Below are 8,399 nucleotides of genomic sequence, written 5' to 3' on the forward strand. Positions count from 1 at the left end.
CACCTTCAGCCCAGGGCGTGATCCTGGAGACCCGGGATGGAGTCCCACATTGGGCTCCCTGTATGGAGTCTGCTTCTCCCTCTGCCTGTGTCTCTGCCTCTCTCTGTCTCTCTGTGTGTCTCTCATGAATAAATAAGTAAAATCTTTTTTTAAAAAAAAGATAAAAGGCTGAGTGAAAAAGACAAAAATTAAAATATCAAACTTCCATCTTCCATCTCATCAAGCTATCCCACTCCTAAATATCACCCAAGAGAAAGAAAGCCTAAGTCTATGTATCTACACAAAAGACTTGTACATAAATAGTCACAGCAGGTTTATTCATAATAAACCAAACCTTGATACAACACAAATGTCCATCACCAGGTAAATAACCAAAACTTCACCTATCTATACAATGGAATACTATTAAGCAATAAAAAGACATAAACTACTGGTATATATACTACAACATTGATGAATTTCAGGAAGGCTGAGTGAGGGCAGCCCCGGTGGCTCAGCGGTTTAGCGCCGCCTGCAGCCCAGGGTGTGATCCTGGAGTCCGGGGATCGAGTCCCACATCAGGCTCCCTGCATGGAGTCTGCTTCTCCCTCTGCCTCTCTCTTTCTCTCTCTCTCTTTCTCTCTCTCTCTCCACGTCTCCATGAATAAATAAATAAAATCTTAAAAAAAAACATTAACTTTAGCAGGAGTTAAAAGAGGCATTAAATACCACTAGTATTGAACAGGACATCCTTAAGAGTTACAATTGGAGGAATTTAGGAAGGATGCTTAAGTAATCATGCAATACTCTGAACAAATGCTCCAGACAGTCTGTTCTTGGAAAAGTGTTAAGTATTGAAACCCTCGCCTCTCTTCAAACACAAGGAGAAGGCTCAAGACCCAGAATGTTTTCTCTCTCCCCGTCAGTGTACAAAACTGCAAAAACGCAAAAGCAGACTGAGTCAGCAAGCCTGCACATGCTCCGCTGCCTTCCATGTCCTCTGCGCCCTCATGGGAGTCAGTCTTCAAAAGCGGCACTGTTCTCAGGTGAAAAAGCCCACAACTGTCCCTAAAAACGAATCAAAAAGTTTCTTATCAAAATAAGTTTCAGTATGTGTTCGAAATTCAAGTTACAGATTCCTAGGAAATGAAGACTAACACTTCTGCTGGGTTCCACCTGCCAACGGGCCAGTCAGTAGTCCAGCGGACAACTGGTAAACTTCCCTTTTGAACAGGACAGCAGTTTTCCCAGGGAATGTCAGTCCCCAGAAAATAACGTCATCCTCAAGATGAGGCGCACAGTGGAGAGTCCTCTTTGCCCCACATTTTGCCCCACATTTATCCTTGACCCGTGTGAACTTGGAGTCCCCTCCTACTCTGAGAGGATGACCAGAACACAAGGCTGGCAGTTTAAGGGCTCCACTGTCATCCAGGGAATTCTTCCTGCCACCTTCCTTTCAAACAGATTTACCTTTAATTTTGTTTTTTGTTTTTTGTTTTTTGTTTTTTGTTTTTTGTTTTTTTTTTTAGGGACGCCTGGGTGGCTCAGCAGTTGAGCACCTGCCTTTGGCTCTGAGCATGATCCCGGGTTCAAGGATCGAGTCCCACATCGGGCTTCTTGTGGGGCGCCTACTTCTCCCTCAGCCTATGTCTCTGCCTCTCCCTCTGTGTCTCTCATGAATAAATAAATAAATAAATAAATAAAAATCTTCTTCATGAGAGACAGACAGAGAGAGAGAGAGGCAGAGACACACACAGGCAGAGGGAGAAGCAGCCTCCATGCAGGGAGCCCAATGTGGGACTTGATCCTGGGATTCCGGAATCACGTCCTGAGCAGAAGGTCAACGCTCAACTACTGAGCCACCCAGGTGTCCCATCCTTTAAATATTTTTAATGGATGAGCTATTCCCCAAAGTTGAACAAGTTGTGAAGCACACATGTGTAGACACTCAAGAGATGTCTTTGGAATAAATGAGTGGGTTCTCATCAACTCCAAACACTACCTTTGAGAGGAGCATCAAAAATCACTAAAGCACCTGAAACTTTCACACCACGAAAACTGGCCTCACTGGTGTCATTTTTTAAAAATATTTATTTATTTATTTATTTATTTATTTATTTATTTATTTATGATAGACACACACACACACAGAGGCAGAGACACAGGAGGAGGGAGAAGCAGGCTCCATGCCAGAAGCCCGATGTGGGACTTGATCCCGGGACTCCAGGATCGCACCCTGGGCCAAAGGCAGGCATTAAACTGCTGAGCCACCCAGGGATCCCCACTGGTGTCATTTTTTAAAATTTAGGTTAAAATACACATAAAATAGGGGCATCTGCCTGGCTCCATCAGTGATGTGTGCAACTCACTGGGTGGAGAGTTTATTTTAAAATAAAACCTTAACAAAATACATAAAATCTACTATCCCAACTATTTTTAAGTGTACAGTTCAGTGGGATTAAAGGTGTTCACACTGTTGTGCATCCATCACCAGCATCCATCCCCATAACTCTTTCCATCTTGGAAAACTGAAATTCCATGCCTATTAAACATTAACTCTCCATTCTCTCCTTCTCCCAGCCCTGGCAACCACCATCCCACTTTTTGCCTCTATGATTTTGACTACTTGAAGTACATCGTATAATTGGAATCCTACAGGATTTTTCTTTTTGTGATTAACTCATTTCATTTAAAATAATGTCCTCAAATTCATCCATGTTATATTACAGAATTTCCCTCCTTTTTATGGTGAATAATATTCCATTGCATGGATATGACATATTTTGCTTAGCCATTCATCAGTCGATGGACAGTTGGGTTGCTTCCATGCTTTAGTTGTTACATAATGCTGCTCGGAAGATGAATGTACAAATATCTCTTTGGCACTCTGCTTTCCACTCCTTTTGGTATATACCCATAAGTGGAATTGCTGGGTCCTAAGGTAATCCTATTTTTAATTTTTGGAGGAACCTCCATACTGTTTTCCACAGTGGCTTCACCATTTTACACTCTCACCAATGGTCCACAAGGGCTCCAATTTTCCCATATCCTCATTGACACTTATATTCTGTTTTCTTCATAGTAGCCATCCTGATGGTGTGAGATGATATTTCATTGTACTATTGATTTGTATTTCCCTAGTGATTAGTGATGTTGGTATCTTTTAATGTGCTTGTTGGTTACTTATATATCTTCTCTGGAGGAATGTGTAGCCAAATATTTTGCCCATTTTTGAATTGGGTTGTTTCACTGTTGTTGAATTTTATGGTTCTATATATACTCTGGATATTAATCCCTTATCAGATATTTTTCCCATTCTGTGGCTTGCCTTTTTACTCTGTGGATAGAATCTTTTGATGTAGAAAATTATAAAATTTTGATGAAGTCCAGTTTGTCTCTTTTTCTTCTGTTACCTGCAACATTGGTGTCATATCCAAGAAATCATCACCAAATTCAAAATCAAGAAGCTTTTGCCCTGTGTTTTCTTCTAAGAATTTCTCTGTTTTAGCTCTTACATTTAGGTCCTTGATTCATTTTGAATTAATTTTTTAATTATTATTCGTGAGGGACGGAAAAAGAGGCAGAGACATAGGCAGAGGGAGAAATAGGCTCCCTGCAGGGAGCCCAATGCAGGACTCGATCCCAGGACCCTGAAATCAAGACTTGAACCAAAGGCAGATAGATACTCAACCACGGAGCCACCCAAGTGCCCCTGAGTTAATTTTTTTATGTGGTGTTATGTAAGGGTTCAATTTTGTTCTTTTGCATGTGGATATCCAGTTTCCCCAGAACCATTTGTTGAATAGAACGTGCTTTCCCCCGCTGAATGGTATTGGCACACTTATCAAAAATTTGTGAGAATTGACCATATTTGTGAGAATTTTGGGGGGGCTCTCTATTCTATTCCACTAGTCTATTCCACTAGTCTATCTTCATGCCAATACCATACTTCTGATTATGTTTTTTTTAACCTCTGTCTTTTTTTTTAATTTTATTTATTTATGATAGTCATCACAGAGAGAGAAAGAGAGAGAGGCAGAGACATAGGCAGAGGAAGAAGCAGGCTCCAGCCTGACGTGGGATTCGATCCTGGGTCTCCAGGATCGCGCCCTGGGCCAAAGGCAGGCGCTAAACTGCTGTGCCACCCAGGGATCCCCTGATTATGTATTTTTGTAGTAAGTTTCAAAATCAGAAAGTGTGAGTACTCCAGTTGTGCTCTTTTTCAGGGTTGTTTTGGCTATTTGAAGTCCCTTGAGATGCCATATGATTTTTTTTATGGGTTTTCCTATTTCTGGGGGAAAAAAAGCCCCCACATTTTTGGGATTTTGATGTGGATTGCATTGAATCTGTAGATTGCTTTGCGTAATACTGATATTTTAACAATATTAAGTCTTCCAATCCATGAACATGGAATGTTTCCACTTATTTATGTCTTCTTTAATTTCTTTCAGCCATGTTTTGTAGCTTTCGTTATATAGGTTGTCACCCCCTCAGTTAATTATTTTATTCTTTATGATGTTATTATAAATAAAATTGTTTTTGTAATTCCGTTTTCAGATTGTTCATTGTGTATAGAAATGCAATTGCTTTTTGTGTGATTTTGTATCCTATAACTTTGCTGAATTCCTTTATTAGATCTAACAGCTTTTTAGTGAAGTCTTTAGGGTTTTCTATATATAAGAGCACTTTACCTGCAAACAGAAATAATTTTACTACTTCTTTTCCAATTTGAATGTCTTTTCTTTTTCTTGCTTAATTGCTCTGGCAAAACCTTCTAGTACTGTGTTGAAGATAATTGGTCAAAGTGGGTATCCTTGCCTTGTTCCTAATCTTAGAGGAAAAGCTTTCAATCTTTTACAACTGAGTACTGTTTGCCACAGGATTTTCATAAATAGGTTTTTAAATACATATTATTTATAATAATTGTATATTATTTTATATTTACTAATTTTATTACTTTCATTTTTATTTTAGAGTTTTTTAAATCATGTAAGAGTGTTAAATTTTGTCAAGTACTTTTTCTGCATCAATTGAGATGACCATGTGGTTTTTCCTTCATTTTATTGACACAGCATATTACACTAATTGTCTTATGTTGAACCATCCTTGTATCCCAGAATAAATCCCATTTGGCCATGATGTATAGTCCTTTTAATATGCTATTTGTACTTTGTTGGGGATTTTTGCATCAATGTGTGTAAGGGATATTGGTCTGTAGTTTTCTTGTAGAGTCTTTTCTGGCTTTGGTGTCAGGGTTATGATGGCTCATAGAATGTGTTAGGAAGTATTCTTTCCTCTTCAAGCTTTTGGAAAGTTTGAAAAGATGTGGTATTAGTTCTTTCAATGTTTTGTAGAAGTCACCAGTAAAGCCATCATCTCCAGGAGTTTTCTTTCTTAGGAATTTTTTTTTTATTATTATTACCCATTCAATCTCCTCATAGGTCCATTCAGATTTTCTATTCTTCATTATTTTGTCTTAGTAGCCTTGTGTTTCTAGGAATTTGTCCATTTCATCTAGGTTATCCAATTTGTTGGCACACAGTTGTTCATAGTACTCTCTTATAATCCTTTTTATTTCTGTAGACTAGGGAGTAATGTCACTTTCATTTCTGATTTTAGTAATTTGAATCTTCTCTCTTTATAGTCCATCTAGCTAAATGTTCGACAATTTTGTTAATCTTTTTAAAGAAATAATTTTTGGTTTCATTGACTTTCTCTATTGTCTTTCTATGCCATATTTCATTTACCTCAGCTTTTTTTTTTTTAATTTTTTTTATTTATTTATGATAGTCACAGAGAGAGAGAGAGAGGCAGAGACACAGGCAGAGGGAGAAGCAGGCTCCATGCACCGGGAGCCTGATGTGGGACTCAATCTCAGGTCTCCAGGATCGCGCCCTGGGCCAAAGGCAGGCGCCAAACCACTGCGCCACCCAGGGATCCCTTTTTTTTTTTTTTTTTTAAATCCATGGGCTACAGTGAAGGAAAAAGGAAAGACACAAAAAGGAAGGAACAGCTTGATCTCTCTTGTTCAGCTCTGAGCTTCCCTGTGAAGTGAGGGGCCTTCCTGCACTCTCCAAATCAACATTGCACTTTTACCTCTCACTACTCTCTCTCATTTTAGTCATAGTAAATAGTCTCACTTGTCTAAGTTTATTGTTCAACTTTCTCACAAGATGGTAAATTTCAAAAGAGCAGGGAGCTGTATATCTAGACCCCCAGAATAATATGTAGTATATCTTAGGCACTCAAAAATATTAATGAAAGAATTAAATCAACAAGAAAAAAGAAAGGAAAATAAGGAGGAAGTAAACAGTGGCCCAAATGAAAAAGGACAGAAGAGAGAACAATAAGTGACTGACTCAGATGTCACTCAAGTCACCAAACCCTCAGGTGCCCCAGAAATCATTCCCTACTAAAAAGTTCAAAAGGATGTTTTGAAAGAACTATGCTTACTATGTATTCCACATACTGCAAAACCTTGTTAGATTGAAAGTCAGAACATCAATTGCATTTTACACATATTGCTATTTCAACTGAAAAGTGGGTAAGGGGGGAATCTCTGGGTGGCTCAGTAGTTTGGCGCCTGCCTTCAGCCCAGGGCGTGATCCTGGAGTCCAGGGATCAAGTCCCACATCGGGCTCCCTGCATGGAGCCTGCTTCTCCCTCTGCCTGTGTCTCTGCCTCTCTGTGTGTGTGTGTCTCTCATAAATAGATAAAATCTTAAAAAAAAAAAAAAGTGGGGAAGAAAAAATAACATTCTCATGGGGGGAATATTGTAATTGAAAACTTATTCAAATAAGTAGATTTGTCAACATAAAACATTAATATATTATTTTTTATTTTTATTTTTAAAAGGATTTTATTTATTCATTAGAGACAGAGAGGCAGAGAAACAGGCAGAGAGAGAAGCAGGCTCCTCATAGGGAGCCTGATGCAGGACTTGATCCCAGGACCCCAGGATCACACCCTGAGCCAAAGGCAGATGCTCAACCTCCTGAGCCACCCAGGCATCCCAAAACATTAATATTTTAAATCTGCTTTTATCTATATTCTTTCCTTCTGCCAGCTTTGGGTTTAACTTGTACTTTTTCAGTTCCTTATGTTGCAAAGTTAGATTTTTGATCTGAGATCTTTGTTTTTGTTTTGAGTTCTTTTTAAATATAAGCATTTATATCTACAAATTTCCCGAATACTGCCTTTTGCTGTATCCCATGTTTTGGTATATTGTGTCTTGGTTTTCATTCACCTCTAAGTATTTTATAATTTCCCTTGTGAGTCCTCCTTTGATCCACTGTTGTTTAAGGGCACCTGAGTGAGTGGCTCAGTTACGTGTCTGACTCTTCTCAGTTCAGATCTTGATTTCAGGGTCATAAATTCAAGCCCCATGTTGGGCTCCACACTGGATGTGAAGCCTACTTAAAAAAAATTTTTTTTGATTGAAAGCAGGATGCCTTGGGATCCCTGGGTGGTTCAGCGGTTTCGCGCCTGCCTTTGGCCCAGGGCGTGATCCTGGAGTCCCTCTGCCTGTGTTTCTGCCTCTCTCTCTATGTCTATCATAAATAAATAAAAATAAAATTTAAAAAAAGAAAAGAAAGAAAGCAGGGTGTCTGAGTGGCTCATTCAGTTGAATGCCTGATTCTTGGCTTCAGCTCAGGTCATGTTTTCATGGGATATGAGATCGAACCCTACATCAGGCTCCATGCTTAGTGGGAGTCTGCTTGAGGATTCTCTCTGTCCCTTCCCCCACTCAAGTGCTCTCTAAAATAAATCTTTAAAAAATTAAAAGCATGTTGTTTAACTTCTACAATTTTGTGAATTTTCCAGTTTTATGCTAACTTTATCCCATTGTGGTCAGAGAAGATACTTGTATCTTAAAATCTGAGATCTAAAAAATAAAAAAATCTTCAAAAAAAATCTGAGATTAAAAAATCTGAGATTTAATTTGTGGCCTCACATATGGCTTATCATGGCAAATGATCCAAGTGCACTTGAGAAAAGGATATGGGCCACTATTGTTGAGTCGAGTGCCCAGGATCTACGTTTATTGAGATCTTTATATCTCCACAGGGCTTTGAGGTGCTGATGGTGTCATTTCACCTTGCAGGACTCCCATTAGCACTTTGTGCAGATAAAGTCTAGTGGTCACAAACTGCCCCCTCTTTTATCTGAGAATGTCTTGATTTCTCCCCAACTTTTGAACAGTTTTGCTGGATACAGGGCTCTTGGTTGACAGGGTTTATTTCTTGGATTTTTATTTTATTTTTGCTTTAGCGCTTTAAGTATATATGGCATACTGTCTTCTAGCCTCTGACAATTTTTTTTTTTTTAAGATTTTATTTATTCCTCAGAGAGAGAGAGAGAGAGGCAGAGACAGAGGGAGAAGCAGGCTCCCTGTGGGGAGCCCGATGCAGGACTCGATC

Source organism: Canis aureus, chromosome 3 (assembly GCF_053574225.1).
Source record: "Canis aureus isolate CA01 chromosome 3, VMU_Caureus_v.1.0, whole genome shotgun sequence".
Lineage (NCBI taxonomy): Eukaryota > Metazoa > Chordata > Mammalia > Carnivora > Canidae > Canis > Canis aureus.